The sequence below is a fragment of the Balaenoptera acutorostrata genome, chromosome 3 (assembly GCF_949987535.1).
Source record: "Balaenoptera acutorostrata chromosome 3, mBalAcu1.1, whole genome shotgun sequence".
Taxonomy (NCBI): domain Eukaryota; kingdom Metazoa; phylum Chordata; class Mammalia; order Artiodactyla; family Balaenopteridae; genus Balaenoptera; species Balaenoptera acutorostrata.
In genome coordinates this window covers 111,024,224-111,046,725 of record NC_080066.1, presented here as the reverse complement: position 1 = coordinate 111,046,725, position 22,502 = coordinate 111,024,224, and the positions used below count along the sequence as shown (strand labels likewise).

Genomic DNA, 22,502 nt, shown 5'->3' with positions numbered 1-22,502 from the left:
TTTAGGATTATTTCTTCATTTTGGATATTTGACTTTATGATATAGAAATATGACCACTCTTTTATTTTGATTAGTGTTTGCATGATATATCTTTATCCATACTTTTACTTTAATGTACTTTGATGTGGTTGGATTAAAATCCATCATCCTTTTAACATTTTCTATTGGTTTCATTGGATATTTGATTCTTTTTCCCTCTTTTTTTCTGACTTCTTTTGGATTAAGTATTTTTTATGGTTCTATTTTTACTCTGTTATTTGCTTGTTATTCATATGTCTTTTACATTTTTCCCAGAGGTTGCTTTAGAATTTACAATATATATCTTTAATTTATCTGAATCTATCTTCAAGTAATATTAAACCACTTCATATGTAGTATACGGATCACAAAAGGGGATACTCTAAATTTCTTCCTTTCCTCCGCAATGCTATTATTGCAGAAACTTATGCTTGTACATATGCTACAGATGTACAATACAAAGCCCCTATTTTTTGGGGGGGGGATCAGTAATTTATCTTCTAGAACAATTGAAAATAAGAAAAAAATGAATTTTATATTTACCTTCATTTATGACATTTCTTTATTTGTGTTCTTTATTTCTTGAATGTAGATACAGTTTTCTCGTTGGTGTCATATTTCTTCTGGCTGAAATATTTCCTTTAACTTTTGTTACTATACAAATCAGCTGCCAATGAATTCTCTAAATCTTTCTTTCCCTGATAACATCTTTATTTCCCTTTTATTTTTGAAAAATATTTTCAGAGTATAGAATTCTTAGTTAACAGTTTTTTTCTTTCATTACATTAAAGATATCACTATACTGTTTTCTGGCTTGCATTGTTTATAGCGAGAAGTTTACTGTAATTCTCATCTTTGTTCCTCTATAAGTTATGTGCCTTTATTTATTATTTTAAAAACATTTTTTATTTCATATTGGAGTATAGTTGATTAACAATGTGTGTTTCAGGTGTACATCAAACTGATTCAGTTATACATATACATGTATCTATTCTTTTTCAAATTCTTTTCCCATTTAGGTTATTACAGAGTATTGAGCAAGAGTTCCCTGTGCTATGCGGTAGGTCCTTGTTCATCATCTATTTTAAATATAGCAGTGTGTACATATTAATCCCAAACTCACAATCTATCCCTCCCTCCCACTCTTTCCCCTGGTAACCACAAGTTGGTTCTCTAAATCTGTGAGTCTGTTTCTGTTTTGTAAATAAGTTCATTTGTATCATCTTTTGTAGATTCTGCATATAAGCAAGATCATATGATATTTGTCTGTGTATGTGCCTTTAGTCTTTGGCTTTTTTCAAGGTATTTTCTTTTTCTTCCCTTTTGAGTAGTTTGAATATGAAAAGTCTAAGTGTGCATGTGTTTTATATTTGTCCTGCCTAATGTTCACTGAGACTCTTGCATCTGTGTTTTGGAAAATCTCCAGCCATTATCTCTTCAAATATTTACTTTTCCTAGTTTCCTTTCCATCTGCTTTTAAGATTTTAATGACATAGATGCTAGGCTATTGATCTTGTCTCATAGCTCTGTATGCACTCCTCTGTTTTTGTTGTTTGTTTGTTTTGTTTTTTTCCTTTCCTGGTCTTTCCTGTTTGTGGCTCAGTCTGTTATTTCTCTTGATCTGTTTTCAAGTTCACTGATTGTTTTCTTTGCTGTATCAAGTCTACTGATGAATTTGTCAAAGGCATTCTTCATTTGTTTCCATGTTTTTCATTTCAAGCATGTGCATTTAAATCTTCCTTTTAGTTTCCTTTTTCTGCTGAAATTTCTTACCAGATCATGAATGTTCTCTGCCTTTTGCACTGAAGCCTTTTACGTACTTATCATAGTTATTTAAATTTTTCTGTGTTATAGTTCTCGTATTTAGGAAGTCTTGTTTTGTTGATTGTTTTGTCTCTTGAAAGTGATTTTTTTGCTTCCTCTTATGCATTTAATTTTTTGTTGAAAGCTGACATCTTGTATAGGAAAACAGAGATGGAGGGGAATAGATTTTTTTGCCTAAAAATGAGTACACTTTTTTTTTTTGGCTAGGCCCCTGGTGCAAAGGGTGGAGTCAGTCAGGAATTGTAGTGTGTTTGGTTTATTTTGTTGCTATGATTATCCTCTGTACAACACAGACTTCAAATTCCTCTCTCAGTTCCTTGTGTTTAAGATAGGGGCTGGTTTGCCACAATATTTTTCTCAATATTTGCTTTTTTCTCAGCTTTAGGTCTTCCCTTTGAACTTGTACATCAGATAGAGACTTTCTTTACCCTTTTGCCCCTTTCCAGGCAGAAGACTGCTGTTCCTCAATGCTTGCTAGTCTGGTGGTGGAGGCAGGAAGAGAAAGACATTCTTCATTGTTCTGGTTCAGCATCAATCTTAGGCAATGTGTCCCTGAATTCTGGTTGGGGGGCAGGAGGGCTTTCTCACTGATCCTCCCCTCTTTCCCCCAGTTGTAGTTTCCAGCCCAGAATTTATTTTTATTCACCCTCAGGGGTAGAGGGATTGTCCCTTTTTCTTCCTTCAGATACACCAGTACTATAAAGAGAACATCTCCACTAACCCTATAGGACAACAGGATTTGCTGCCCTTTACCCAGCAGTTTAAGACTTTTGTTCCATAAGGAAGATAAGGGATAAGAATCTGGGCAGAGCATCATGCCTTTGGTGCAGTACTTTGGCATGTTTTAAATTTTTGTATCTGTTCTCTTTCACTCAGCAGTATGTTGGAAATACTTTAACGTTGTTTTGGGTATAGTTTGTTCATTATTATTGCTGAAGAGAATACAGTTTATCAGTGATCATTATACTGCTATTTATTTATCGATTCTATTGGATAGATTTTGTTAGATATTTGGGATGTTTCCAGTTTGGGTCTATTATGAATAGAGCTACTATATATATTCTTGTACATGAGTTTTGGTGAACATATATATCATACTTCTGTTGAGTATATTTATGAGGTACATTGCTGAATCAAATGCTATGCATATAATTGGGGGCTTTAGGAGGCCCTGCCTAACAATTTTCAGAGTCCTTATACTGATATACACTCCTACTTGCAATGTAAGCAAGTTTCAGTTTCTCCAAATCTTTTCCAGCACTTGGAATTTTCTCTCCTTTTCATTTAGCCATTCTGGAGAGTATTAAATTGTTTTAACTTTCCTCATAACTCATGAAATTGGCCAACTTTTCACATGTTGTCTATTTGGTTAGCCTCTTTTCTGAATTGCCTAATCAATTGTTTTATTCATATTTCCACAACTGGTATTTTGTTTGTATTTCTATTACTGGTGCAGAATACAGAGATCAGATGTGGACTATATATGTATGTCAACTGACTTAGGATTCTACAGTGTAGTGGATGGGGTGTCTTTTCAATAAATGTGAGTGGTAGGATTATGGATGACTTTATTTTAATTCTTTTATCTTTTTATTTGTTTCTAAATGTTCTACAATGAACATATATAACTTTAATCAGCAAAATGGTTTGAAAACTAAAAATTAAGTCTTGTCATGATGTAAATATTTTTTGTTGATATATATTGATATGGACACTCTAATTTTGATCCATGAATTGACTCAGTCAGCAACATGTTAAAATCTGGCTAGAGGCTTAGAATTTTTTTTTTTAAATTTAATTAATTTATTTATTTATGGTTTATTTATGGCTGTGTTGGGTCTTCGTTTCTGTGTGAGGGCATTCTCTAGTTGTGGCAAGTGGCGGCCACTCTTCATCGCGGTGCGTGGGCCTCTCACTATCGCGGCCTCTCTTGTTGTGGAGCACAGGCTCCAGACGCGCAGGCTCAGCAATTGTGGCTCATGGGCCCAGTTGCTCCGCGGCATGTGGGATCTTCCCAGACCAGGGCTCGAACCCGTGTCCCCTGCATTGGCAGGCAGATTCTCAACCACTGCGCAACCAGGGAAGCCCCGGCTTAGAATTTTTAAAATGACAAGAGGAGGAATTATGTATCTTTTATTCAGTATTCTTTCTACAGTGTTTGTGATAACATGAATACATGAATGAATGGGTAAATAATGACCTAGAGAAATCCCTTTTGTGTTTTTTTTCTTTGAATGCCAAGTGTCTTCTGTACTCTTTTATTATCATCATAGTCTTTGCATCAAGATACATAGCAATGATAGCAGGTTTCTTTTTAAAGCTTAGTATTAAATATCTTTCCCCACTTTAATTTTACATTACTCTGCCAAGAAAAAAATTAAAACTCAAGTTATTTGAAGCCTGGACATACTTCCATGATTAGCCGGGCTGTGTAAAAGTTGGTGGCTTTGTTCTTCCTGCTTTGTGAGCAGGTCCAGGCCCTAGAAAGATGGGGCGAGGTTATAAGTATTTTTCAAAAGTGTGCTACAAAAACGGATGGCCTGTTATAAGCCAGGTTACAAAGTCAAGACTGGGGTGAGGGAGGGACAGTTTCTTCCAGAAACAGAATTTCTGAAGAGTCCCAGTCCATCATTTTCCCCAGAATGGTTGGAGGAGAGGTAAAATCTCAACATGAGCTTCAAAGCTATGTCTCTGTGAGGGGACAGTAGTTGCCTTAATGAGGGGGGCGCGGCTGCCCATCCCCACTGTTCTCAGCGAGGGAATGGAGAGTTTATTGCCCAGTGAGTGTGAAGTGGGCTGAAGCTCGGTTGGTACTGAATTCTCTAAGAGGTTTCTTCTAGAAACAGACAACTCAGACTCTTCCTCTCACTTCAGCAAAGAAGTTCTTTTAAAACCACTTGGCAAGCTCCTCCTGCGCCCTTGCAGGGCGGCTCAGAGGAAGGGGGAGTCAGTACAGCCCCTTTCCAGGCAATATCGGAACTCCTGAAGGTTGGAGACCCCATAGAAATGGATGAAGGCGGCTGCCACCTCCAGGACGTGGAAGATCTGATGACCCTGGAACCGTATGTCGAATTTTCCAGGGAAGAAGCGCTCAGGAACCCGCGTGGCATAAAGGCCAGCTCCAGTGATGTACGTCACAGCCATGAGGAAGAACCAACCCATCCGGTCCACCGTGGTGGCCTTGACGAAGCCCTCCGCGATTGTAAAGTGCATGGTGGGCACGGTGCCACTCAAGCCAAGCCCCAGGAACACCCCTGCTCTTGTCTGCCGGTGCTTAGGAGAGGCAAACTGGTCCCACTGGGCCACAATGATGGCAGAGATGCCCAGGACACAGACGATGGGGAGGTAGATGAGCCGTGGCTATAGGGAGCATTAGAAGGAGTAATAGAGCCAGAGGACAGAGCTCCCTGTAATCAGCAGGGCAATCCCTGAATAATCCAGTTTGGAAAAGGGCTGGAAAATAATCCAGTTTGTTCACTGCTCTGAGTGACAATAGACGGTGTGAAAGAGCCAGGAGAAGCTGAGGCAGCGCACCGCGCCCAGGAAGAACATCGCGAACACCACCTTCTCCTGAAGGCGGACCATGAAGTACATGTTTGGTCTGAGCATGGTCAGGATTCCCAGCAAGTGAAACGGCACAAAACCAAGCAAGTGGGTCCAGAAGTTGCCGGTCTCCGTGTGCATGCAGAAGATGCTCTTGAAGCAGGCCCGGAAGGAGGGCATGGGTGGCCTGCGGCCGTGCAGCAGGTAGTCTTTGTCCTTCAGCCAGTCAGGGAGCACGTCGTGCGGGATGACCCTCCAGCGCCCCTCCCAGTCCTTACGCACAACCTCCTCCATCTTCTCCATGGCATGGTGGGCTTGCAGGGGAAGTGTCAGCCCCCGTCCCTCCTCCTCCTCCTCCTCTTCCTGAGGCCCTGGGCATGCCTGCCCTTCTTCAGCTTTGCTTGGGCTGGTGACGCCCCGCTGGCCTTGCTCCTCTAGCAGGGGTCCCAGCTCAGCCAGCTCCACTGTGTCAGCCTCCCTGTTCCTGGCAGGAGCCCCGTTGCCCTGGGCCACCACAGGTCCTTTGTGAGAAGACATCTACCTCCATGCCCTGCGGCTTCAACTTGGGGAAAGGGTGGGGTCTCTCGGCCCCAGGAGGCAGCGAGTTCCCTGTGATGAAAGACAGGCGGGGGACAAGCTCTGCTGGGGACTGCGGACCCCGCGCTACATTCCACGGCACTGGAGGCGGCCTGCGGCCGAGCAGCCCGGATCCAAGAAATCCCCTTTTGTGATTAATAATCTCGATATTTATTACTCATAAGCACTATTACAATTTTTATTTTTAATGTACTGCTAAATCATTGGCTTCAAAACTATGTTAGCTTAATTGTAAAGGCTAAATATATGGGTTATGTAATTTTTGAGGGCATTAACCGAAATGTTAGTTGTCTTCTTGGAAAGAAATTATATTCTCAGTGAATCTTTCCAAATGTTATATTAAATAGTGTAACATTTTGAATAGAGGAGAGATTGATTTTTAATTTCTGACGGCTGATTGTTTTTATTATCTTTGTTCACCTCACTATGTTCCTATTAAAGATATGTTTTTGCCTTGTTTGGAATAGAATTTACTAGGATTCATGTTAAATATTATGTAGAGTTTAAAAGTAGTAAACTTTGAATGTCAATTTTACAAAATATGAAACTCCTTTACAACATTACTATTAAGGATAGGACGTACCTTTATAAGTCTAATACAAATATTATGCAATTTTTAAGCAACATGTTGATATATCATAGGGGATGTTTACTATAATGTTCTCCCCAAAGTCAATTTAAAAAAAACACTCAGTTTTTATATTAGAATATGAAAGGCCATGAGAAAAGTGGTTGGATTCGTTACTTATGAATTATCTAAATGGAACACATATATACCATCCCACCAAAACAATTTCATCTGACTTGGTTACTGTTAGAATAGCTTAAAATATAATTCACTAAATGATATGTCTGCAAACCCACTGATTGTAGACATTGTACTATGCAAAATGTAAAGCTAAAAGTAACTAATGCTCTTCAGAAGTATGGTAGCCTTTGCAAATTGTTTGGAATTAATTTGTTTTGAGTAAACGGAAATTAGTCTGTTAAATGAAGCATATAAAAAAGGATTACAAAGGGGTAGGAGACTATCTCACCAGGATAGCTTAAAACCCACACATTTGTATGAGTCAGGAGAAGTACAGTCCTTTAAAAATGATCTTATTCCTTCCAATTGCCTGAGCTTTGTGCCTCCTGATGTGATCCGGAGATTTGGCAAAGGAGAAACATATTTAGAATCTTACTCATTAGAATACTGAACTCATCCGTCAGCCCGATTGACAAGGTCTTAGACAAAGCATTTTGCCTGGCACACAACCTGTACTGAGATTTTCCTGTGGCTATAATGTAGCACACCTGACAGATGTTTGAGTCATTTAAAACAGTAGGAGGTACTCATAAACACCACAGACTGGCATTCAACATGATAGGGATTATTTTTCTTTTCTCTGCCTGAAGTTATATGGCCTATAATCAACAAAGGATTTAGGTATAACTAGCTAAAACATAGGGTGTGATATCATTTTTATGCAATATTTCTCTCGCTATAAAGCTTACCAAGTGTCCTAGAAGCTGAGATACTTTTTGATACAGGTGAAACACATTTTATATGCTTCCCTTTTCATGATCAGAACTGGTTTAGAAAAGTGTCAAGGACATTATTTGCTCATGGATTAAAGATAATATATCACCTATTTATTTTCTTGATAGTTCCTTAATGATATAATGGGCTTTCCTAAATCCATGTTAATTTTTCACTTCAATCAACATGGCGGTGATGAAGTAGAACAACTACAAGGACACTTTTTCACAATTCCCAATAACAATGTGTCTGAATTAGAAAAAGAAAGGCAAAAATAAATATACACCATCTGTAGTTTAAAAAATTATATGTCCTAAGGGTTGGAGATGGATGCTATTAATTTAAATGTCATGCTTGCACAGAATGAAGCATGGCAATTTTAAATTTGGCTTTATTAAAGTTTCTTTTTTAGCTCAAGTATCTCATTTGGTAAATAGCAATTGGAAGAAATGCTCACTGATAAAGTTTATTTAGGTGCTTTGGGGAGCAGTAACAGGCAGGGGGCACGATACTTTCAAAATAGCATTTTATTGCATTTACAAATTATTACATAATCAAAATAACCTTGCAGTCTACAACTACATAGGGACTTCAAAAATAGGGAAATTAACACTATCTTAAAGGAACAGATAAATACCATAATTGAACCATGGTGCTTCCCTGGCATATATAGCACTTATTTTAGAAGTTATTTTTGTAAGCATGAGTTTGTTGGGAAAAGATTCTGGTTCTGTTCTGCAGAGGTCATGGCTTTTTTTTTGTTTGCTTTAGGGTTCAATGATTTGCTGGATACAGCTGCATGTGCAGATGCAGACACTGTTTCATCCTAGGAAATAAGCAGAGTTTAGTATTTGTGTGTCAAGATAAGTCTGTAGAAGTTAATGAACACATTCTATAAGGCTATGCCCAAACACGAGGAATAGTTGGAATTCCAAAAAACACATATATCTCAGGAACGTCAAAATTAGTCAATTTATCTTTCCAATGTTTTATTTATTCCTGTTGCTAGCTACAGTTTACTGTATTTTCCTAATACTCGTACTCTAACCCCTATATATCCAGGGTGATGACCCATACTGACATTTGATTTTTGGTCCATTGATGGTGATATTTTGAGCAAGATTTTTCTTAGCTAGCTTCAGGATTAGATGTTCTGCCCTGCTAGCTACTTTGGAAAGGAGCTTCTTAAGACCGTTGTAATCTAATGGTCTTAGATTAGATATGTATATCTTAGATATGTATATCTGTGCTTTTGTTTTAATTTTAAATAAATTCACTCAGAAGGGGAGAGAGCAGAGCTTTGAAATAATATAAATGAGACCTACACTGTGAGCACTGACTATATGCTAGTCCCCTCAAGTGGAAAGATTTTCCTTCAGATTTGAACTAAATTTCCATTTCCTTAGGGAAGCTTGACCTGACCTTTCTGACTAGCTCAAGTCCCCCTCTTATGTGCTTTCAAAATACCATGTAACACTCCTTTTTCATGAGTGTCACCATTGCAGTTTCACATTTATTTTTTGCTTATTTGATTAATATCTGTCTCTCCCACTAAACTCCAAGCTCCATAATGATAGGGATTGTGTCTGTTTTTCTCATCCTTTTATCCTTGGTGCTTTGCATGTGATGGGGACTCAGTAAATGATTGTCGAACAAATGCATTTTATAAAGCACCTACTTGATATTATTTATATAATTTTAAAATGTTTAATTATAATTTTGAAATATTCTTAAAGCATACACTACTCTTCCAGCATTTTGGTGGTGTATATTGTAAGGTTTTGGCAGACCAGTAAATAACAGCCTCTTTCCCTCCCTACTGTGGAATCATTTGAGAGATGCATCCAAAATTCAGACATGGATTGGAGGACATGGCTTAAACGTGAGACATGATTGTGTTACTAATTCCTCATCTTTGCTCATTTCAACCTCACCAGTCACAGTCAGGTTCCTACTTGGGAACAAAGTGGAAGAAAAATTATCTTTGATCAATGGATAACTAAGGAATGGGAAGCACCTCAAAGGGGAAAATGTTGGGAAAGGGTTTAGAGATGATTCAAGAGATCTTGAAGGTGGAGGAAGTAAATGGGGGTGAGAACATTAACCCTCAGTGGTCATTTACTCTTTTCACCTGCAGATTAAAAAAACAAGAACCACTGAGCAAGAAGAGAAACTACATTCTCGCTCCATCTTCTTATGTTCAGGCTTTAAGTTAGAAGACTGAACTATCTGTGAATTATAAAATAACATACATCAACTGGAAGAATGAAATAAACTTCTCTGAACTTTGATATTTGAACGTTAAAAGTTTCAGATTCAGTCTTAACTTTTTCAGTATTAACAGCAGATAACAACCTGTTCCCTATTTTCTGCCATCCCCTCCCATGACATTGAAGTCATAATTATCAGCAAGCAATATATACACCAGGAACAGTGTTAATACTTTACATCTACAATCTTATTTTATCTGGGAGGGAGTAGAGTGTAGATGTTAAGAGCAGTGTAGCATAGAGATTAAGACCCTGGTTAAATGATGCACTGTATAGAACGTGTTTAGTAGTACAGCACCTGATAATATAGTCCTCTGTAAAATGTTAGTCACCATGATGATGATGATGATGATGATGATGATGATGATGATGATGACGATACCAAATGGAATTTCCCATTGTTCAGTTTACTGAATTATGGCTCAGTGCTGGGGTGTTCTCTTCTATAACAGTCCCACTGTCCTGGGTGTTAAGAACCTCTTCTTTATCTTTTGGGAATCTTGGAATATTCTGGACTTTCAAAAGAGAGTGCACATAAAGACAGTGGCAGTCTGCATGGAGCTCAGCAAAGACTCAGGTAGGCACCTCTTGACCAGAGGCCCACACTGTTCAGTGAGGAGATGAACAGCTGGCATGACTTCTCTGTCTGGGCAAACATTAGTGCTCCCTGGTGCTGGCTTCAAAGATTAGGCCCTTGAAAGTGTTTCTGAGTCTCTGTATGCTGACCCCATTCCTCTCCACCCATGCCTCTCGCATTCATTCCCTCCACTTCCACTTTTGACTTCCACTAAAGTCTCACTCTGTCTGCCAACTTCCTCTATCCCCCCTCATAAGCTCAGGTGACTCATCTGTTCTCCAAGGAGGTATGGGTAAGAATGATCTAGGTCTTCATCTAGTCTCTCCAGATTTATTACCTTTGGCTGTAAAAAGCTCTTCTTCCTCCTCCATTTCCTCCTTCTCCTCTTCCTTCTTTATTCTAAAAAGCCTGTTCTGGAAGTTAAAATAAAAACAAAAACAAGCATTGATTATATCTTGATCTTTTTTTTCCTTTCACTTTAGAAATCATACTTCTCCCTAAAGCAATGTTGAAGCCTTTTTCCTACTGGGGAAAAGTCATCACTTCCCCTTATGGAAGTGGGAAAAAGAAATTAACATGAAATGATATTCCAAGACATTATTTTTTTTCAAAATAACACTATCAATTAAACACAGTTACCCCTAGTTTGTAAACAAACAAACAAACAAACCCTAATACACTGACAATGCAAGTATCTTGCTCACGGTCACAGCCAGAACTAAGCCCAGGAACTCTGGCTTCAAAGTTCATAACAGAGTGTTTCTCCAAAGAAGAAGCACTAAAATGCTCACCCTTGCCTCAGAACCTTTGCACATACTGCTTTCTTTTCCCACAGCCTGGCTAACCCCTACTATAGTGGTCTCCAAACGGGCTAACATGTTGTGTATCCCAGGGTTTGAATGGAACGATTCATTGAAATGTGCGAAGAAAATATTACCACTTCAATTTCTGTATTTCTGTCTACAAAGTAGAAATAAGTAAAACTTTTTAAATGTGTACTCTGACTTGACACTGGTGTTCTTGGTGCCCTTGAGGATTTTTAGAAGGAGAGGACGTTCCACAGTGGGGGGAGAGCATGGCAAAGCCCTCACTCTTGTTCATACAGTGTGTGGTACAAAATGTTTTACAGTTTATCCATGCCCAGTTAAGTGGATTTATGGCTGTACTCACTAATTCTAAATAAACCAATCCTCACAAAATGGGCAAAGGTCATAAAAATTTTCCTGAAAAAAAAAAAAAAACCCCTAAGACTGAAGACAAAACTATTATTCCAAGCACAAGCAAATGACAGGAAAATAACAAAGCTGCCATGTCACCTGTTGTGAGTATGAGCAAAGTAAGTTGGCACATAGAAAGCATCTGAGGTGATAAATTAATACATATTCACCATGCGTCACCAGAGACTGAGCTGTGATGGAACTGGGTTCCAGTAAACAGGCATCACTCTGCACCTTCACATCATCCTTCAAAAGCTAAGGCTGGTGCTCTCCTCTGCTCTGAATGGTGTCCTGGCTTCTCAGTGGACTCACTCTTCAGCATAGTGAACACTTCCTCCAGTCACCTCTGTCCAAAGCCCCAGTAAGACAGCAAGAATGAGCAAGAATTTCCTTCTCTCGCACTCAGTAAGGGGTCTAGGTCCAGCTTTCCTTGCCCTGTCTACTTCAGTCCTTCCTGTTCTTAGGCAGACCACAAAATGGATAGCTGATGGGTAAGAGAGGTGGCGAGGGTTAGAAGGGTTAAAGGGAGAAAGTGGACTCAAAGTCTCTCTGACGCAGCCCTCATTACCCCCTTTAACAACGATCACGTGTGGAATGGCAGTGGTAGTCTTTGGCAGCCTTGCATGCCGGCAGCGCAGGGTCACCTTATGACGTGGCAGTGGAGAGCAAGGCCAAAGGCAGTGCCAGCCAGGAAGCTGTCACAGGAATCCAGGCTGGGCTAAAGGTGACCTCAAACAAAGTAGAGACCATGGACGTATTTGAGAAATGAAGGAGATAGAAAGTAAAGATTTGAGTCGTAGATAATCTCACGTTTCTGGCTTAGATAGTTGCAGACTTGGTGATGCCATTAAGACGGGTCGCTGAAAAAGAGGGACACATTTGTAGGGTAAAAAAAGATGAATATAAGGTAAGAATTAGTCACTTTATGATTCCACACTAAATTCAGGTCTCAACACATGATCAGGCAATCAATGTTCACTGGTAACCTTTGTGTGTTTTCTTGCTGAGGCCTAGACCACGTTCTCCATGGTGATACCATGCACCATTCACTGCTCTCCTCAAACCCGTGTCTGAACACTGCCTGCTCCTGCTCCTTCCACCCTCAGAATCATCCCAGAGACAGAGTGCTGTCTCCACTTCTCAGAGAAAACAGAGCAATCAGGCCAAGAGTCCTCCACCCTCTCTACCGTTTCTCTCATCCCCACTTCCAGTTATTTCCCAATCTGTTTGCTTCTAGACTATCTTTGAGTCCCTCCATTTCTCTCTCTTTCCCACTATCACCAGCCTACTCCATGTTGTTATTGTCTCCTACCTTGATTTTTCTAACAACCTCCTCCCGTGACCTCTGTTTCCTCTCTTGGCTTTCTGCGTTCTATCCTCAACATTGAAACCAGAGTGATCTTTCAAAACTGCCCATCAAATGACGTCAGCCTCTGCTTAACACCCCCAGTGACTGATTAGCCCGACTTTATGATGCAGCTGTGTCTCCTCTAGCATTGCCTCTTGTCACGTTTCCCTGTTCTCTTCACACTGATTCAATTCTTAAGAAGCATCACATTTCTTAGTCTTTAGATATTTGCATATGCATCCCATCTGATGCGAATTATTATTTACTTTTCATTTATATCATTATTATTTTTAAATGTTGGGTCTTATAGTTTTTATTTAAATATAACTTGCTGCTGGAAGTTTCCCTGACTGCCACTCTTCTCTCAAATATGGATTAGATTCCCTCCTATGTGCCCCCAGTTCATCTCGTACTTCCCCTATTATGGTACATGTACTGGAGCTTCATAATTTTCTATTTGTCATAATCCCAGACTACAATATGTCAAGTCATGCTCCATTTCTGTTTTGTAACCAATATCTCTTAGTGCCCGATAGAGATCCGATGATATAGTAGATGCTCTGTTAATACTTTCTAATGGGATTGAATGTTGAACGATTTGTACGGTGTTATTCTATAAACATAAACAGTTCTGAATGTGTATTATAAATAATTTAAGTTAAATGAAGAGCTTGACAGTTTTATCAATGTAAATGGCTAATCTTGATAATTTGACCCATTGGGATCTGGCTTTTGCCCATCTAGAGTATTTTGACAATTATTTAAAATAATGTGTTAATGAAGATAGCATCTTCAAATTGCAGTCTTACCATCTTTTCTGAACCTGCAACAATATATTGAGATCTGAGAAAGCCTGAATTTCTGAAACTTAGATTAATACAAATACATCTCCTTCAAATTATATTTACTTATGAGTATTATAATGTTCTAAAAGTAGACTGTTTTCTCCTTAGCTGTGACTAGTCATTTATCATTTTTCGTCTGCAGAGCATGGTTCTCCATGCTGTTAATTATCATTTCTATAATTTCTGTATAACTGAATATCATCCCTATTCTCTCTAGGTCACTTTGAATTCTGCTGTTATCTTTTAAAACCTTCTTATTGAAGCCATCCTGCACATGGCCATCAGAATAATCTTCTTAATATATTCAGTGAATTTCTTTCAGTACCTACAGAGCTTGGTTTCAAAATTTAATGCAGGATAAATTTTCCTTCCAAATAAACACTTTTAGAATCATTTTATAAATCAGATGTGTGTGGATGTGGATGGGTGCTTGGCAAGTAGCCATCCCTGGACGAAAAAGGAGATACTAGTTTTAGGAACAGGAGAGTCAGGAAGAGAGACAAATGAGCCACAGTGTTTATAGAGTTAAGGCAGGGGAGATTTGAGCAAGAATCATGAGATATGAAACTCTGGGGAAGGACAAGGATAAAGCTAATTTTCAAGATATTTTGTGGTATTATGCAATGTAGGACTCTCATTCTTCACTATTTCTTTAAGAAAAATTAATGTGTTGAACCAACATTTCACGGGATATGGACTACACCTCTCACTACCAAAAATACATGTTGAAGCTCCAGTCTCAAGATCAGTAACAAAAGCAGCCACCCAGAAAGTATCTTTATTTTTGTCATTCATCTTCTCTTGAATATTCAGTAGAGGCAGTTATTCCCTCGCATGAATGGAAGTTCAGGCAGGTCCATGATTTTCAGATGTCTTTTTGGAAAAAATTATGATCATTTTAAATTTCAAATATAGCTATTATCCTGTAATTAAAAGTACCTAGTACCATGTTATAATGAAACTTCGAATCTGATTTAAAGTTAAATTTCTCCCCAGTTGGGGTCTTTTGCAGATACAAAGTTTAAGAAGGGGGCTTGCTCCTTTTTCTCTCTTTCTAAGCCTTTGTTTTCACCCTTCCTTTCCTATTTTACTGACTTTCCCAACCCTGATGAGGCAGGGGAAGAAAGGGTGGGAAAGGGAAGCAGGGAGGAAATAAGACTTTACTATTTTAAGCAACAGTTTGGTGTGGTTACACAACAGTAGATAACTGATACACACATCTAGGTGATTTTGCTGTTTAGGACCTAGAAGAATCACATGTCCATGTGCATACTTTGTCCTGACAAATTTTGGGAATGCAGGCTGAATTCCATGCAGCTACCTCTTCTTCCAGATGATCTGTCTCTTCCCTTCTAGATTTTCCAGACAAGAGCTGGGTGCCAGTCTATCATATCCTCCTAAGGAAAGGGGCATATCTGTCTCCTCAGAGTTGTTGTGGAAACCTCTCTCATTAGACTTTGGTTTAAGACATGTTATCCTATTTCTCCCATTTCTCCAAAGAAATCATTTTCAAATTGTTTTTTTCCCCATGGAGATAAAAGATATAGTATTGTATATGTGGCTTTTGACTACTGGTTTATAATCCTTATCTATAATTCTGAAATCTAAGAAGTTGTAAAAAAAATAATGAACAAACATCTCTCTCTCTCTCTATGTATCTACTATATATATCTCTCTTTATATATCTGTATATATAAATATATATAGATATAGATGTCTATCTATCGTGTATATTTATTTGAAAGTAATACCTCTCTTAAACTAACATGACGCTATTTATAATCTTATCCCACTTGGTGGGAATATGCATACATTTTGCTGCAGAAATATTGATAAATAGTATCCACTGAGGGTATTATATAATATACAGTGTACTATCTCTCTAAAACTAAAAAATTAAATTACGAAATATATATTTGTAATAGTTAATTTTATGCGTCAACTTGACTGGATCATGGGGTGTCCACATATTTGGCTAAACATTATTTCTGGGTGTGTCTGTGAGGGAGTTTCTGGGTGAAATTAGCATTTGAATTGGTAGACTGAGTAAAGCAGATTGCCCTCCCAGATTTGGGTGGGCATCATCCAATCCTTTGAGGGCTGGAATAGAAAAAAAATGTGGAGGAAGAGAGAATTTGTTCACTTTGGCTGACTACTTGAGCTGAACATCAGTATTCTCCTGCACTTGGACCAGGCCTTGTACTGTGGCTACCCGGGTTCTCAGGCCTTCAGGCTTGAACTGAAACTACCACTGGCTTCCCTGGGCCTCCAGCTTGCAGACGGCAGATGATGGGATTTCTCAGCTCCCATAGTCACATGAGCCTATTCTGTATAATAAATTCTTTTCTCCATCCTTCACTTCCTTCTTCTCTCTCTCTCATATATATATATATATATATATATATTATATATATATATACATATATGTAGTCTATCCTATCCTGTTGGTTCTGTTTCCTCTGGAGAACCCTGACTAATACAACATCCTTCCTGAAATATTTCAGAAAAGAGGCTCTGCAGCTCTACAGAAGCAACGTTCTTTCTATGAGTCTTTGCATCCTGATTGAACACCTCATTTTGGTGTCTGATATCTATTGTCTTATCTTGCTGGTCAAAATGCCCATTTTAACATTTTGTTACATATAGATTAACATTTTTCTTCAAGTTACTAGCATTGGATTTATATTTCTTTTAGAAGAGTTACCATGTATGTGGCAGGATACAAAAAGACCAGTTTTATTAGACATGGTATAGGCATGATTTATTTTCTCAAAGAAATTATCTTCTTAAGGGATCAATATACTTCTTTGTATCTCTTTTACCTCTTAGCCTATTCCCCCCCCACAAGATGTTAAATAAAAATTGTCAATCAGATTAGGGTTAGTCCTCCTAATTCATGCTGGGAGTGAGTCAGTGGGTTCATACTGCTCAGTGGACCTGCTCCAGGGGCCTTTGGTAAGGTTGAGGCAGTATCTGTGGGTTCTTGAATGCACCTAATCTAGTGGATGCTTTCTTTTACTCTGTATTAAATACTGAAATTCATGATTTTCCCTGAAGAAAAAATCAACACCGATTGTATGAAATGCATAGATGTTTTGGAATTTTTGCATAACTTAAGCTTTTCCCCATTAGCATCACGTAGCCACAGCCACTGTTTATTTCATGAAATTAATTTCTATGCCTTATTCCACAATCTAAAGTTATTATTATAATTTTAAATAAAGATAATAATGGATCCATACTTATGTACGAACCTCTCGCTGAACTTTGCAAACATTTTACTTTAGCATTTATTTTCCACATCTTTTTGTTACAATTTTTTAAAAAATTGGCTGTATCTCCCATTAGACTGTAAGGTGTTTGGGGGTGCATTTAACTTTTCTTAATAGCTTTCTCACATAACAGGTGTTTGATATTTATTAGAAATAAATACTCTATATCCTGAGCTGCTCTAATTCAGCTCCACATGGAGAAAAATATCTTGCTTCTATTCACTCTCCCTTCCCAACTTAGGCACACATCCAACACTATCTTCTGCCTTATCTATGTTTAGTTTAATTATCTTTTAATTTTTAAGTAGAGCTTTCCAGTTTTCAAAATTTCATATATGTCATCTCATGTGACCCTCACGTCAGTGAGACAGATTCACACAGAAGGAAAGGTATCAACCACTAAATAATTTTCATTAAGTCATAGAGATATTGAATATAAAGGAAAAGCTAGAGATCAGTGTTTTCAGTACCATTATGTTACTTTACAAAGCATAATGTCTCATTATCTTATACCCACAAAGGTTCCTGTTCCTGTTATTTTTTTCTGCCCCAGATCATGAAGGTGATTACAAAGAAGTGTGTCATCGAAATGCATTTTTACTTGGTTTATGAATTTTTGTGTAAACATTAAAAAAATTAATACACTGGAATATGTGTTCCGTAAATATTTTCTCTACTTCACTACTAATGAAGTTGAAATTTAAATTTAATAGATATAGAAAACATGTAATTTACTTGTGAACCAAGTAGGATGGCTTTGTGAGAATCCTTTAAATAAACAGTTTAGAGGAATATGTTTAAAAATCTTTTGGAGACTCTTAAAAATACTAAAACATACTGTATTTTCCAAGTTTGCCACAAGATGGCAGCAAATTCATTTGTTTAGTTTTTTAAATTGCTATCCTTTCCCCTGGTTGAAAAATTAAACCCGTTTGTGTTTCCTGAACATTGCTGCAATAGATAATGAGCTAATAGGAGATTGCAAATACAGATTTAACATCGCTTCTCCAACCAGAATTCTCCCCTTCATTATCATTTGTACCAACACCCTTACAGTTTCCAATAGTGAAAACATTGGCAGCATTATTTATTTTTCTCCTTCATTTTCTGGGGATGTATCTCTAATCCTTACCATGAAGCAAATTCTTTGTTTTTTGTGTTTAATGTTAAACAGATTAACCTCCTTCTCTCCTTTGTCCCTTTCATAGAAATTGCTTTTAATTAAGCTTTGATTATTAGGTGGTTATTATAGCAACTACCTGGCTTCTAGACTTCAAAATACATTCAAAATATTCTAAGAAAACATTATTACTTAGAAGTAAAATATTAAGAACTACTATAATTGTATCACTGCCTTGATTCAACCCTTACTATCTCTAAAATCAAGGCTTTCAATCCTTTCTTCCCCCTAACTTTTTTTCCAAGCATTTTATTCACAACTCAATTAAGGTAAGTTTTAGTATTGTTACCAGCATGCAGCTCATTTATTCTCATTACCATCTTCACACGTATAATTTTTAGTATTCCATGCATTTCTACTATCTCTTTGCCATTTCATCTCTTTCTTACAAGTTTTTTGAAAACTTGCCTCTTTTTGAAAGTATTCCTTACCCCAGAATAGAAAAATGTCACCTTATTGTCTTGTTCTAGCCTCCCTAGAACTAGTTTGCTTGTAATATATATCTCTATTTACATATAGATTTACATAATATTTTATGGTTTTTTGAAAAATTTTTAAATCTTTTATATTTTTAATTTAATTGGTGTGATTTCCATTATTCAGCGGTATCAGACCATTAGAGAATAAAATTTAATATGTCTGTTGATTTCCACTTAATTTGTTCCTCAATGTCATCTATACATCTGTGTACAGTGTAAGTTACTTAGTACTTATTTTCATGCATTTATATGTATCAAAATATAACACAATAAGCTTTACAGAACATCCTAAAATCTTAATGATTAAAGATTCAAGAGTTTTTATTATATAGCTTTTATTTTCTATGTATGAAAACCTGAATACCAACTTTTGCCATAAAACCAAACTAATTATACTTTTACAGTATGACCTATAGATATTTGATATGAATTAGTACATTAATATCATACAGAGACATAGGGCTTTGAGAGATTACCTAATGAGTCTACTATGGAAAATCACATTCAAACTTTCCACAGAAGATATGCCTTCATCTAGTCTCAATGGAAAACATAGAGAAAATTCTACAGTATCTCTCAGTTATTGTTTCTGTTACATCCCTTGACACTTGCTGGCTAAATGTTCTTTGTTTTTGCTCAAAGCAGATGTTTCAGTTTATATAATAATGTGTTAGAATTTACCCAGGGCTTGAGGTGGCTTTGCCTTATTATAATATCGTATTTGATCCAATACCTTGGCAACCGGTCTGTTTTAATCCTAGGACACTTTGATTCTTGTGATAGATAATGTTTCTATCTTTGCTTTTTTTCGTTTTGCAATAGCAAATTTGTTTCACTTTTTTTGTGTGTATGTGTGGTTTTATGGCCAACAGACATTTATTTATTTACTTATTTATTGAATTTTATTTTATTTATTTTTTGATACAGCAGGTTCTTATTAGTCATCAATTTTATACACATCAGTGTATACATGTCAATCCCAATCACCCAATTCATCACACCACCATCCCCACCCCCCCGTGGCTTTCCCCCTTTGGTGTCCATACGTCTGTTCTCTACATCTGTGTCTCAACTTCTGCCCTTCAAAACGGTTCATCTGTACCATTTTTCTAGGTTCCAAATACATGCGTTAATATACGATATTTGTTTTTCTCTTTCTGACTTACTTCACTCTGTATGACAGTCTCTAGATCCATCCACGTGTCAACAAATGACCCAATTTCGCTCCTTTTTATGGCTGAGTAATATTCCATTGTATATATGTACCACATCTTCTTTATCCATTCGTCTGTCGATGGGCATTTAGGTTGCTTCCATGACCTGGCTATTGTAAATAGGGGTGCATGTGTCTTTTTGAATTAAGGTTTTCTCTGGGTATATGCCCAGTAGTGGGATTGCTGGATCACATGGTAATTCTATTTTTAGTTTTTTAAGGAACCTCCATACTGTTCTCCATAGTGGCTGTATCAATTTACATTCCCACCAACAGTGCAAGAGGGTTCCCTTTTCTCCACACCCTCTCCAGCATTTGTTGTTTGTAGATTTTCTGATGATGCCCATTCTAACTGGTGTGAGGTGATACCTCATTGTAGTTTTGATTTTCATTTCTCTAGTGATTAGTGATGTTGAGCAGTTTTCATGTGCTTCTTGGCCATCTGTATGTCCTCTTTGGAGAAATGTCGATTTAGGTCTTCTGCCCATTTTTGGATTGGGTTGTTTGTTTTTTTAATATTGATCTGCATGAGCTGTTTATATATTTTGGAGATTAATCCTTTGTCCACTGATTCATTTGCAAATATTTTCTCCCATTCTGAGGGTTGTCTTTTCGTCTTGTTTATGGTTTCCTTCGCTGTGCAAAAGGTTTTAAGTTTCATTAGGTCCCATTTGTTTATTTTTGTTTTTATTTCCATTACTCTAGGAGGTGGATCAAAAAAGATCTTGCTGTGATTTATGTCAAAGAGTGTTCTTCCTATGTTTTCCTCTAAGAGTTTTATAGTGTCCGGTTTTACATTTAGGTCTCTAATCCATTTTGAGTTTATTTCTCTGTATGGTGTTAGGGAGTGTTCTAATTTCATTCTTTTACATGTAGCTGTCCAGTTTTCCCAGCACCACTTATTGAAGATACTGTCTTTTCTCCATTGTATATCCTTGCCTCCTTTGTCATAGATTAGTTGACCATAGGTGCATGGGTTTATATCTGGGCTTTCTATCCTGTTCCATTGATCTATATTTCTGTTTTTGTGCCAGTACCATATTGTCTTGATTACTGTAGCTTTGTAATATAGTCTGAAGTCAGGGAGTCTGAATCCTCCAGCTCCGTATTTTTTCCTCAAGACTGCTTTGGCTATTCGGGGTCTCTTGTGTCTCCATACAAATTTTAAGATTTTTTGTTCTGGTTCCGTAAAAAATGGCATTGGTAATTGGATAGGGATTGCATTGAATCCATAGATTGCTTTGGGTAGTATAGTCATTTTCACAATATTGATTCTTCCAATCCAAGAACGTGGTATATCTCTCCACCTGTTGGTATCATCTTTAATTTCTTTCATCAGTGTCTTATAGTTTTCTGCATACAGGTCTTTTGTCTCCCTAGGTAGGTTTATTCCTAGGTATTTTATTCTTTTTGTTGCAATGGTAAATGGGAGTGTTTCCTGAATTTCTCTTTCAGATTTGTCATCATTAGTGTATAGGAATGCAAGAGATTTCTGTGCATTAATTTTGTATCCTGCAACTTTACCAAATTCATTGATTAGCTCTAGTAGTTTTCTGGTGACATCTTTAGGATTCTCTATGTATAGTATCATGTCATCTGCAGACAGTGACAGTTTTACTTCTTCTTTTCCAATTTGTATTCCTTTCCTTTTTCTTCTCTGATTGCCATGGCTAGGACTTGCAAAACTATGTTGAATAATAGTGGTGAGAGTGGACATCCTTGTCTTGTTCCTGATCTTAGAGGAACTGCTTTCAGTTTTTCACCATTGAGAATGATGTTTGCTGTGGGTTTCTCATATATCGCCTTTATTATGTTGAGGTAGGTTCCCTCTATGCCCACTTTCTGGAGAGTTTTTATCATAAATGGGTGTTGAATTTTGTCAAAAGCTTTTTCTGCATCTATTGAGATGATCATATGGTTTTATTCTTCAATTTGTTAATATGGTTTATCACATTGATTGATTTGTGTATATTGAAGAATCCTTTCATCCCTGGGATAAATCCCACTTGATCATGGTGTATGATTCTTTTAATGTGTTGTATGATTCTTTTAATGTGTTGTTTGATTCTGTTTGCTAGTATTCTGTTGAGGATTTTTGCATCTATATTCATCAGTGATATTGGTCTGTAATTTTCTTTTTTTATAGTATCTCTGTCTGGTTTTGGTATCAGGGTGATGGTGGCCTCATAGAATGTGTTTGGGAGTGTTCCTTCCTCTGCAATTTTTTGGAGGAGTTTGAGAAGGATGGGTGTTAGCTCTTCTCTAAATGTTTGATAGAATTCACCTGTGAAGCCATCTGGTCCTGGACTTTTGTTTGTTGGAAGATTTTTAATCACAGTTTCAACTTCATTTGTGATTGGTCTGTTCATATTTTCTGTTTCTTCCTGGTTCAGTCTTGGATGGTTATACCTTTCTAAGAATTTGTCCATTTCTTCCATGTTGTCCATTTTATTGGCATAGAGTTGCTTGTAGTAGTCTCTTAAGATGCTTTGTATTTCTGTGGTGTCTGTTGTAACTTCTCCTTTTTCATTTCTAATTTTATTGATTTGAGTCCTCTCCCTCTTTTTGTTGATGAGTCTGGCTAATGGTTTATTAAT

General features: G+C 37.3%; 1 pseudogene; it reads right to left on the bottom strand.

The window, feature by feature from the left end:
* Positions 1-4,773: 4,773 nt before the first annotated feature.
* LOC102998888 (adiponectin receptor protein 1-like) lies at positions 4,774-5,922 on the bottom strand (annotated as a pseudogene).
* Between the last annotated feature and the right edge of the window lie 16,580 nt (positions 5,923-22,502).